The sequence below is a fragment of the Ambystoma mexicanum genome, chromosome 1p (genome assembly GCF_040938575.1).
Source record: "Ambystoma mexicanum isolate Mex_15411 chromosome 1p, UKY_AmexF1_1, whole genome shotgun sequence".
Taxonomy (NCBI): domain Eukaryota; kingdom Metazoa; phylum Chordata; class Amphibia; order Caudata; family Ambystomatidae; genus Ambystoma; species Ambystoma mexicanum.
In genome coordinates this window covers 289,232,646-289,244,957 of record NC_090921.1, presented here as the reverse complement: position 1 = coordinate 289,244,957, position 12,312 = coordinate 289,232,646, and the positions used below count along the sequence as shown (strand labels likewise).

At 41.7% G+C, this 12,312-nt stretch overlaps 1 protein-coding gene across 3 annotated transcripts in view; it reads left to right on the top strand.

Moving 5' to 3' along the window:
* Nucleotides 1-12,312, top strand: part of LOC138569196 (cold-inducible RNA-binding protein-like) — a 158,326-nt gene that overhangs the window by 35,307 nt on the left and 110,707 nt on the right. For all 3 annotated transcript variants that reach the window (XM_069646974.1, XM_069646993.1, XM_069646966.1), the window contains exon 2: nt 4,395-4,467. The gene's annotated coding sequence lies outside the window, so the exon portion shown is untranslated. The remainder of the gene's footprint in view (nt 1-4,394; nt 4,468-12,312) is intronic.

Genomic DNA, 12,312 nt, shown 5'->3' with positions numbered 1-12,312 from the left:
AGCCAGCACCCCCACCTTATGTGGAGTGCTTGGAGATACAATATATCCCCTTTCACACTAAAACTGTAACAATTCTGTTACAGGGACAAGCTTACCTTCAATGGCTGGTGGCAGTGATACCTTGTATTAATTTGTTGCACATTTACTACGGGCTGGGTTCACAGCTGCAGTAAAGGCACCCAAGGGTGCTCATTTTACTAAATTGGCCTCTGTCTTCTTTTTTGCCATTTTTGTGTTTCTTGTCCTTTCATGTTCCTTCCCCTGACATCCAGGGACGGAAATTCCTTTGTGTGATTTTTATGTTCGGCGGGAGTCCCTTGGACTCCCCTGGCACCCCACCCAAGGCTCCAGTCTGTCTGTGAAGGCAGGAAGTGAGGGAGGAGTCCATAACTCCACAGCCCTTTGTCTTCCTCCTCGCCTGAATGGGTACAAAACCCAATAGGAGGCTGGCTGTCCTGTTTGGACAACCAGACCGCTCCTTCTTGTAAAATGCAGGGAGAGAATGCAGATTTTGTTCTGTATTTCCTGTTAAATACTGCAAACCTGGAAACTGAAGACAAGTCGACCACTGGAACCGAAACCAAAGAGGATGATGAAGGAAAAGCAGCTGAAACGATTTCCAGCATGGGAGAACCTGCTCTGTAACCGGAGCCTGTTGGAAACGACGACCCTGACCCAGAGCCTGGTGAGACCCAGTAGACTCAAGAAGACCTGCATTTTGAGTCATCCCACGCATTGCTGCAATACCTCAATACCCAAGGACCCGGAGCCACTGTGTGGTGCACGGTCTTCTGAATTACGAATCTCGCTGAAACTTCGTGGGCATCCTGGTGAATTTCCAGAGACACAAATTGAGTCCTAAAAGTCCCTTCAACAGAGTGCTGGACCTTTGTAATGACGAGAATTCAAGTATGATTTTCTGTCTTCTTCTGTGCTCCTTGAAAAGGTGCCAAATCCACAGAACCGCATACAACCGCGAGGACAACCTTGCCTAGAGCCTTCTCCATCGATCCCTGCTGCAAACTTCCTTCTGAGGTCTTGTTTTCAGTCACCACGACAAGGAATCCACTGACGGGGTATTTGGCTGCAGATCCTGATGTCCTCCTGCTGCAAAATCTTCTTCAATGCTGAGGTACTGTGTTGGCTTGGCTATGTACTTATCTTAAGTCTCTTAGGATTTCTGTGTAGCTGTGGGGTGTTCCAGTGAATCCAGTCCCACTGCTAGAATAATGCTAGGGTGTCTTCTGCGAAGTCCCTGGACCCTCTTCTAAATCGAGAAGTAAAGTACTCACCTGTTTGCCCAGTCTTCCTAAGGAACTCTGACTTTTGCTACTCAAGAACCTATTCTGACACTGTCTATTGGTCACTAGCACATAGTTATCCTCCACCCCCTTCTGCCACTGAGAACATTCATGCTCCAAGAACAAGGGAATTACTTTTTAAGTATTGGGCCTTTTGCCTATAAAAGAAAATAAGTGTTTAATAGTTACTTACTTGAAAAAGAGTTTGTTGGTAACTGTAACTCTAAGAGTGAACAGTTACAAAAGTTCTTACTTACCTTGGATGTGTGATGCACTATTCTTAAAAGTATGGTTAACATCTTCCTTTCCTTAGAAACCGTGTTGCCATTCTAATAGAAAGTAGATCTGAAGGTATATTACTTTCCTGTGATTAGGTTGTGCCTCTTCCCAAAAGTAAGATGTTGGTTTCACCAGATTATTCCTGCAGGATAATTGCATGAGTGTACTCCAACTGTTGGTATCGCCAGATTAGTCCTGTTAGGATAATTGTATGCGTGTCCCCAAACTGGGTCTTGCCTCACCTACTGCTAGCCTTCCTGTCCAGAATAAGTCTGTATTAGGATGTTGCCTACCTAAAATAACTTTGAGTCATTCAGTAAAGTGTAACATTGGGTTTTGCTTTCCCTGTGTTGTTTAGACAGACACAAGAAGAGTCTGTGGTTCTAACTGTCCCCCAATAAGTCATACATAAGGTACTTGATTAGCTAGGAAAGATCTAACCTGGACTCCATTGTGAGGATAAAAAGTATATGGGTTTTACTTACCTTTAATTAGCTGTGTGCCATCCAAAATTAAATTACCAGAGTCACTGCATATCTCTATCTGTGTTTCACTGATCTCAAAAGCACCTGTAATTGAATATTACATCCTTAGGCTTTACTCGCCTAGTATAATTATGTTATCGCAAAAGGAGTTATAGGTTTTTACTGTACCTAGAATAAGTGTTTCACTATTTACTAAAAGTATATTGTCCAGTTGACTGATTATGTGATTTGTACTGATAGTCACTGTACAACTGGTAGGGTCTACTGCCCTTGCATTACTGAATGTCATTGTGAAAGTAACCATTGATGTTTACTGTCCAAGAATAGGTGTGACATATACTGAATGTGTATGAAAAGGTTTGACTTCCCTAGAACTACAGTTAGTTGTTCCAAATAAGGTTTATACTTTGGTCTGTGGACTTTCAAGCATAGTGTTTTGTTTTGATAATTGTGATTACATATACTATGTGATAGTACTTATTTACCCCTAGATTTATCTGGGCCTACTTGTATTTAAAGAAATCATTTATTTTTACATCTGCCTCTAACTCCCTCAGGATTAGTCGCTTCTCCAAGTAGCGAGTTGGTGGCAGATCTCTCTCTTCTGCTGGAGCCTACCTCTGGAACAGCCTCCCTGCCTCTCTGAAACTGGAGGAGAACCATCTCTGCTTCTGGAAGCACCTCAAGAACTTCCTCTTCACTACTACTTTTTCTCCTCCTCTCCCCTGCTGATCTCCTGGCTGAATCTCAAATTGCACTGGTTAACTGGCTACCCTCTGATCTTGGGCCCAGGTCCCCCCCACCAGTTGCAAACCTGCACTGCCCCCCTGGCAACCCTTGCACTCGGGGGCTGTTCTATATCTCTACAGCCCCTACTAGCACTTGACACTTGATGTCTGCACTTACCCTTCACTTGCCACCAGCTGGCTGCAGTTTTATTTATTGTCTTTCTTATTTTTTTTACTGTTATTCTATGTACTGCACTGCCCCCTCCCTTTTCCCACTGCACTTTTCCCCTTTCCCCCTCCCCTGTACTTGCGTGATCTCAATGCCACCTGGCCTAGTAGGATCGCTGTCTCTGTCCTCCCTCTGTTCCACCTTCCTTGCCTTGTTGCGCCTTGAAACACTTGTGTATAGGCACGTTATAAATGCCATATCATATCATGCATAGTGTTTCATTGGAACATTTGTATTGCAATTTTCTTTGTACTAATTCTACAGCCCTTTCTCCCTCCTAAGGTAAGCCTGGCTGCTCTGTCTATGCTACCATGAACTCTGGTGGTACAGCCTTATTACTAAGAGTGGAGTCTAGTACTGCCTCAGTTGAATAGTTTTACTAAGCCCTTAGTTGGACTTCAGAAAAACTGTCCTAACAGCCAGGGTTCCCTGTTCCTCGATTTATTTGCAGGATCTTTGGTGTATTGCTGCTGGGCGGGGAAACATGGCACGTCCTATTATCTTGATGCTGCAGCCTTCTTGGGAGAGACGGCGAGCCGGCCGACCGACTGGGTGTTCCACCAAATGATTCTGCTCAATCACTGCATCAGCTGCGCCACAAATGCAGCATATTATGCCCAGGCTCTTCCGACATCCAGCTCGCATGTGGCAGTTAGCTGGTCGGGGACGCGGCAGGGCCTCACTTCATGTAGCAGGGCTAAGGGGAGCTCTGGCCTTAGGGATCGCTTACCCTTCTGGCCAGGTCACGCCCCCCATCCCACCAGGGCTGATTTTGAATGTAAGAAAACAAAACACTATATTTCCTGCACTACACAGAAATTGGGGACTTTTTTCAAGACGCATACCGTGCACACCTCGTGGTTGTCTTCATGTTTACAGTAATTCAATAAGAAAGGTGCCAGTACTGCATACAACGGCCTCATTAAGAATTTTGGAGGATTTACATGTGATAAATCCTCCAGACCGGAATACTGTTCACCAGTGGCGATGGGATTACTGCCTTGAAACTGGAGGCAAATCCTTCAGAGTTGACGCTATTCTCATTTGGAGATTTATCGCATCTAGTAATTTTACTGGTGGTAAAGCCTCCATTATCCGGGAGGAAAGATCTCGAGTTTATCTCAAGGTTTTTCCTCCAACTCCCCTCTGAACTTGTCATATGGCAGTGCAATACAAATTGCTGTAAATCCATTGCCAAATTTTCTTTTACTGCCCGCCATATTTGTAATAAGGTCCATTGTACTTGTCATCACTCTTCGGGTGTCTGCTTTTTTAAAACTTTTGCAATAACATTGTGGCCACAGGAATTAAACGTATTAGCCACTGGAGAGTAATGATCGAAGGCCCTAATGATGCTTTTATCTAATTCTAGTATCCAGGAATTCTAGTATCCAGAGCTTTGAAATGGCGCCCACATCTTCAGGTCGGACATTTAAGAATATCAGGTAAAAAAAAAACAAATGTTATGGTTTTCCGTAACTCTACCTTTTTGGATGATTTGTTGTGTCTCCTTTAACAGCATTGTAGCAATTAGCAAACGCGAGGCATGATCTTGGAGTTTCCAGTAATGTTTCTGATTGGTGAGGGTTCTCTATTAATTGGGCTGCTATATTGCACATGCTCAGAGCTTCCAATGAAGTACTTACTAGGATAAAGATGAGAATGCTGGGGCAGCAAAGCCTTTGGGACCCTTAAGACACAGACAAGCCTTGCGCCAGTCGTCTTAACTGATTCAGTAAGCGCAAGATAGAGTTGTGATTCTTTGGTTTGGGAGCAAGTTACTTTCTCAAGCACCTGGTTTGGTTCTTTGCTTCTGGAGTGGCAGGCTTTGTTGTTCAGGCCTCCAAAATAAAATACAGGGGTTCTAAGGTTAACACTTTCAGCAGAGACCCTAAATAAGAAAGAATAGGAATACCAAATAATTTGACTTTCTTTCTGGAATTCTATACAATAATTGCTAGACTCATTAAAGGTTTATTTCAGGCACACTTCAGGGGGTGAGTCACAGAATTAGTATGTTCTTCAACACCTCAACTCAGCCTTTCATCCTTCTTTAGTCGAATAAGGAGTACCAACACAGGTTCGGTGCTATTGTATGTATATGTGTTCTATATAAACCGCATAAGCGTAAGTGCTATATAATAACATAATCATTATCATTTGGCCATGGACGTCTGCTTGCATTCAGAGTAATTTGGTAATATGGGCCTATACACACTGATTTTAACGATACATATGTCGATCCATTCTTGTATGAAATGTATATTACATTATAGTCATATCGTAACCATATTGTTCGTAGTGAACTTGTGATGCCACTTCCTGTTTTGTCAAGGGGTGAAAGGTCATGTTCCACTGCTTCCCGTGATATGACTTCAGGGTTGATCAAATAACATCACTTCCAGCCATGTCATGGGAGGTCAAGGGTCGTGTGATGTCACTTCCGCTACCCCTGGCATTTTGGTGAAATGACGTCCCTGCTGTCATGGACTGACGTGTTATGGCCCATTTTAATGAAGGCGCTAGCACAACTTCACCAAACAAAGTTGCGACTTTTGGACCCAATTCTAAAAATCTAAGACAGATAAATAAAAAAGAGCAGGGGCATGCTTTTTTAATTTGCATTTAGAACTGCAAAAGTTGCCTTATTCTCAAGGAGGGAGGATGGATAAAAGAGCAAAAGGTGTATAGGATATTAGCAGGAGTGCGCTCCCAACACAAATGTATGACTGAGTCCCAGCACCCGCGTACATTTCACAGTGACAGGATTATTAAGGGTCTGTTGCTGTGAAATGCTAAGCATTTTTGTCCCTGTTTGAGGGATCGCAATCTAACAATGACATCAGTGGTTCATACCACTGCTGTTCACGTTTAAAATAAATCAATGCAAGACAAGATCATGAATGACCCTGTCATGCAATGCGGATCCCCTTACAGCTGTTCCCAGCAGGTGAATGCGAATGTCTGTCTTCTGCGCACTTTAAAGCGCATGTCATTATTGAATGGAGGAAGCAGTAGCCTATACTGAAGTTGTTGATTGTGATATTGTTGAAAGCCAAAAGACTTTATTGTGGCAGGAGAGCAGCCCTCCTGGTATAAAGCATTTAGGAGGAGAGAAGCATAACCTGTGTTGCATGTGGCATAAACAGCACCAATCTGTTTCATGTCTTTTCAGAAGAAGTATTCATTGCTAAATTGTTTGACGTGAAATTTACCACAGAAGTGCTTGTAGCATAGTTAGAAGTTTTTTGTCTTGGCAGGCGAGTATACCAGCACAAGGGAAATATTTTGAGTGGTAGACCTGGCAGGTGACAGGGCCAGTTGTTGTTGAAGTACTGTGTTGTGGTTAAAGACTGAGAAGAAGAAGTGGCAAAGACCACTACTTTGTTTTGTGAAATCAGACAAAACCTTGCTGTCGCTAAAACCGAACTGTCGAAGTGCTTTTGTTTCCAAAGAAGAAGTTGTGTTGTGCTCTTTGCTACAAGTGGAGATAAAAAGATTTGTTATTTCTTTTGAACTGTTGGAAAGTCCAAGAGAGAGACTTTTGGAGTAAGAAGAAACTTATCATCGGAATTTTTGTTGTAAAATGGAACTTTAGTAATCTGCAACTGTCAATACAAATTCCTGCTTTGATCTGGGGAAGGGAACATCACTCAGGTTACAAGAAGAAACAGTTATTGAGTTTATGTTGAACATAACTGTAATATTTGTTATATTTGAATTGCCATATATTTCCTTTATATGTTTGTTGTATGTATAATTGTAAGGGACAGATTCCTTTTGTTAGAGTGTTTCTTTTCGTTTATTTTGATAGGCAGGGAATCCTCTTTTATGAAAAAACCTTCACAAAAATGTCTGCATTGCATTTCTAACCCCTCACATTAACTTGTATTCTTTCCTGCTCCAGGGTTTCCATTTAAATCCATTCCTCTTGGCAGAAATAGCCTGCTTACCACTCCCCAGTACTAACAACAAATAGAGGAATGGATCATTCTCTTTTCTTACAGTAAGAAGAAGAGTTTGTGAGTTTGTAATGTATAGTTCAACTCAAAGTCTTGGAATATGCACTACAGTCTTTGTCATTTGTACCCTTTTGATTCCAACGCCATAAGCTCCCTTAACTTGGATACCCTGTAGTTTGACTCTTGCTCTTTAAATATGTTGGTCCCTTCTTCAGGCAGTTGTTCGAAAATCCTTCTTACTAGAGTTGGTGGCCCCATGGCCTATACTGTAACTTGCTACTTGCTCTTTTTGCCCTTTTCCCCTTTCAGCATGTTGTTTCTGATGCCGTGTGTTACTCTGTTTTGGTATACCTTTTCTACTTTTACGGGTGACAGGTACCTGGAATTGGTTAATCTGTCCTAGGGTGTTAGTCTGATAATCACCTAGTGACCTTTTCTGAAAGTGTAGGCATTTATGGCCCTCTTTTTCAGAGGTTTTCCGCCATTCCTCCTTTTTGCTGTAGGCTCATGTGTCACTTATGAACTGAGGTGAAAGTTGCGTAAATGACATTCTTTGGATGATCCATGTACATGTCAGCGGAGTCCTTGCCTGCACGCCTCATGAAATTTAGATTTTATTTTACACTTTCAACTCATTGGGCAACATTTCGAGTTTGCCGATCCAGAAACAAGGGGGCTGGTAAGCACACTGGCACCCTTGTTTCTGGACTGGCAAAGAACGTGTTTGCCTGCCTGGTTGCTGCGCCCAATAGGTCTGACCCTGCCGGGCACAGCGGCCCAGTAGGCAGACTCTTCACAGAAGGGCCAGCACTGTCAGCAATGGTGCCGGCGCTTCCGGGTCCCCACTCCCATAGAGTCCTCTTACACACGATGCAATTCACAATGAACTGTGCAACGTGTTCCAATAAATTGGGAACAAACCAGCCCTCTGCAATAGTGGCAGCAAGACTTTCTCGGGTTATATGCGCGGGGTAATGCTGCTACTCAAGTGCGACTTTCAGTACTGTCGCTGGCATCACTGGCTTTCCAGTGCTTTCCTGTCTCCTTATTAATAAATAAATAATAAATAATAAAGAACACCCCCTACATCTCCATAGCTCCTGCGCTTCTTGTGGGGCTCTTCCTTGTATCTCTATTAGTTGCATAATCAACAGCATATTAAACCCCCCTTGTACCAATGCTTCTATTTGATACTTCTTTAACATTTTCAGTTTCGAAACTTGAAATTTCGGAGCACTATGCAACCCTTTTAGCTTCTAAATCTGCAGCTTTGTTTCCGGGAAAAATAAAGTATTTTCGTTCAGTATGCGCTGCACATTTTACGACTGCTATGGCCACTGGGAGTTGTAGTGCCTTAATGAGCCTGTCCAATAAAGAAGCATGTTGCACTGGACTGCCGTCTGCGCGGAGATAACCCCTCCTTTTCCTACATGACAGCTCTGCGTGTACGGTTGACGTCACATGGGCAGAATCACAATACACCGTCACTTCCTGATCTTTGTGTTTCTCGAGCGCAGCATCAAGCACTACCAATTCTGCTGCCTATGCTGAATTTCGATCCTTTAACCAGATTTACCGTGCATACCATTAGAATCTCGATAGCATTGCTGACTTTAAGTTTTTATTTTTGTTTTTCTTTAAACTAACAATCTGGGACATAATCGCGGATATAAAAACGATTGGTATGTGCTTAATATTCCTTTTGTGTATGAATATAATTGTATTTTGTTTAACCTTGTTGTTCTTTTTATAAATACGTTTGGCAATGAAAGTGGATGTTGGGCAAAGCTTAATATTGAACCTAGAGAATATGTACAGCCCTAAAGATGGTTTATAACCGAAATGCATTGGCACATGTACATGTAACAGCCAACCATTATATTTGCCTGGCCTCATGAAATATGAAACCATAGTACTCAAAGTAGTACACAAATAGGAATGTGAATAAACAATTCCTATGAACAATTAAAATTCTTTTTGGAAGCAAATTACCATTTTGATCAATATATTTTTTCTAACTTTACAAGTACTAAACCACATATTTGTGAAGCCCTGAGAAGGGCGAACTGAGAGCACCAGTTTTAATAGGGTGGATTCACCTTATTTTCTTCTTTGCATACTTTTTGGTCCTGATGCCATAGGACCTTCTCTTACTGTAGCTCCAGGCTAGAACAATCATAGTAACTCAAAACATATTACACTTAGAGTGTGGATATAAGCAATTAAACAAACCACGTGGTGCCCACCAACTTCCTGCATTCCTTCACTATTTTACATCTCACAATAATAATCGCTGGATTAGAAATCATTACTTTATATGTAGATGCTCTTTGTCTCGTCAATGTACTTTTGGGTCTCTCTAAAATGTAAAATAAGGCATGCTCCACATGTAGTGTCATTGCACAGCCTGTAGCAATACTTGTGGACTGCTTAATCGAAAATGCAGCAGCAGCCAAAGATTGTTTGAATGGAAAATGTCCTCTCATAACTGGATCTGAAATCCCACTGTAATACGCCAAAGGTTTATATCCTAGTGTTGTTCTTTGTGTGAGTACTGCTGTCATTTCTGATCCATTTGTGTGTGAAAACAAATAAAACTCTTCACTATAATTGGGAATTCCCCAAATTGGAGCTGTACAAATTGCTCTTTTTCATTCCTCAAATCCTTCCTCCATTTCTTCAGTCTATTCCATCTTTTCCTTACCAACTTGTGCTTTCTCAAGTGGTTGCAAAAGTGGTTTTGTGTATGTGCTGTAGTCAAACACACAGGCCCTACGATAATTGCATAGGCCCAGAAATTGCTGCATTTGCCTCACTGTATTTGGCTTTGGTGTTTTCATAATAACCTCAGCTCTCTCAGGTGTCACTTTCTTTCCTGCATGTGAAATTAACTGGCCTATGTACAACACCTCTTCCTGGCAATACTGTAATTCCTCCTTACCTTCTTTGTATCCATTGTCTGCCAATACAGTCACTAACTGAACAGAGTCCTGCCCACATTCATCCTCTGTTTCATTACAGATGAATATGTCAACTTCGCACTGAATTACTGTACTTTTGAGTTCAATATTACCTAAATCCATCTGTAGTACCCTATTAATAATCGACAGGACTCACAGTAACCCTGAGGCAAATAAGTATGTTTTAGTCTTTTTTGTCTCAACATAAAGGAAGTAAGGTCTTGTGAGTCTTTGTGCAATGGGATTAAACACAGTGAAATACTTAGCTTCAACTGGAATGCTACACAATATTATCACAGGTTTCCGATCTAATGGAAATTCTACTTCTATAATCTAATTAAGAGGGCGCAAGTCCTGGATACATCTCCACAACCTCCCTTTTGATTGTTTAATCGGATACACCGCAGTATTGCATGAGGAGTCCGATGGCACTAGGATTCCCTGTTTCATGAACGCTGAGATAGTCTTAAATATGCCGTCATCAGCTTCCCGGGACATGGGGTACTGTTTTGATTGGGGTAAAATTGCTCCTGGCTTGAGTTTTATTTTAACCGCCCCTATTCCCTTCAATAGGCTAATGTCATATGGGCCCGTAGCCCTTAGGACACTTGGTACCTTTCTGTGTCTTCCTGAAAGAACGCTGGTCTTTGCCACATCAGTGCCATTCACTGTGGGACTTCCCTTTTCTCAATCTTTATCCAATATGTAATGCTTATGAAAAACGTTAGGTCATCATCTCTACATTCCTCTCTGAACATACCTTCATCTGTTATATCAGTCGATCTGTATCCCTCATCAAGAGCTGTTTTATTCCTTCTTCCACGTCCCTTTGCTCTCTCGCATCTCTTCTTACCCTCACTTCTTCTGGCTTTTGTGCTTCCCTTCTTATTTCTTCTCTTCATTCTTCTTCTTCTCTTCTCTGTAATCTTTTTTCCTTCACTCGTTGTGCCTCTTCTTCCTCTCCTATCCCTTTCTTCCCTTTCTTTCTTCCGACTTTCATACTTCCTTTGTTCTTCTGCCCACGTTCGTCTTTCTTGTGTTCTTCTCTATATATCTTTTACCTGTTTTTCCTTCCTTGCTCATCCTCCCTAAACCGCTTCTCTCATTCCGTAACCTTCTTTTCTTGCTCGTCTTTGTCTTCCTTTTGCCTAACCTCCTCGATGCTTTTCCCATCTAACTTGAGTAATATCTGTCCTCCCATCCATTCGTCCTGTACAAGAGTTACCTCATCGGCCCTATCCGTCTCCCCTTTACATCTCATAATTGCCTTGTCTATATCTGTTGATATATTGAATGACTCGCCTTGTTCCTCTTTATCTTGTATGAACCTATTCACGTCTTCCTTCTTTTTACTCTCTTCTAGACTGTCATCACCACTATAAGCGGGAGGCGGGGTGCATATACTAGGTTATTAGACGCCGCCACTGCTTTTAATTCTTTAAAAGGATAAAATTCAGTCTTTTCTGCATCTACATTCTTAGTTTCAGGTGGAGTAAGAGGCTCGATGCCCTCCCCTTTATGATGATTAAGCATCCACTCCTCCGGTGGCGGGTCATCTTTCTCCTCTTAAAACATTTTCCAGACTTCTAAAACTGCCAGTCTTCTCTCTAATTTCTTTCCTGTGTACGCAACGTGCACATATGTGGTCATGTGTTGTAATACTGTCTTTGACAATGATCCCCCTTGTGGCCATGGTATGAACATTTTATCTTCTGTGCCCTTTACCCATTCTGCACTGTACTGTTTGAGCTTGGGCGCATGTCGTGGTATTGTTTTACAAAGGTGTGTATAAGAGAAGTGTCCTCCATAATGACAAGTCACAATTAACTGTCGATACTTACCAGATCGTTACCTTGTTATATTTAATACATCTGTACTTATCTCAAAGCTTATTGGCTACCACTTCTAAACACAAAAAACAATAAATATGAGCAAGTACCATCAATCACTGCTCAATCCTCTTTTGTCTCAACAACCTATCGGTCTTCTGACCGGCGCCAACCGTTTACTAAACTTAACTCAAAAGAACTTCAGTTCCAAACTTCACAATGTATCACTTTTCAAAACTTCATACATCAAATAATAATTAAAATAATAACACTGCACATTAAAAAAAAACATTATCACCTTATCTTTTCCCTATAATATTTATAGTAAGAGGTATTCTTCCTACGCCTCCAATTATATTACCCCATACAGAGCTTAAGACGTCTCCTTCCATGATTCTCACTGTGGATATCCTCTCTCTTAATATTCCGAATGGAATTTGAGATGTCTTCTTCTATCTCCCTTGAAGTAGTATTACCTAGGCCTTCCTTTATCTACACAAAATTCCTGTCAAGCAACTTATTTTCATAAAATATCACAA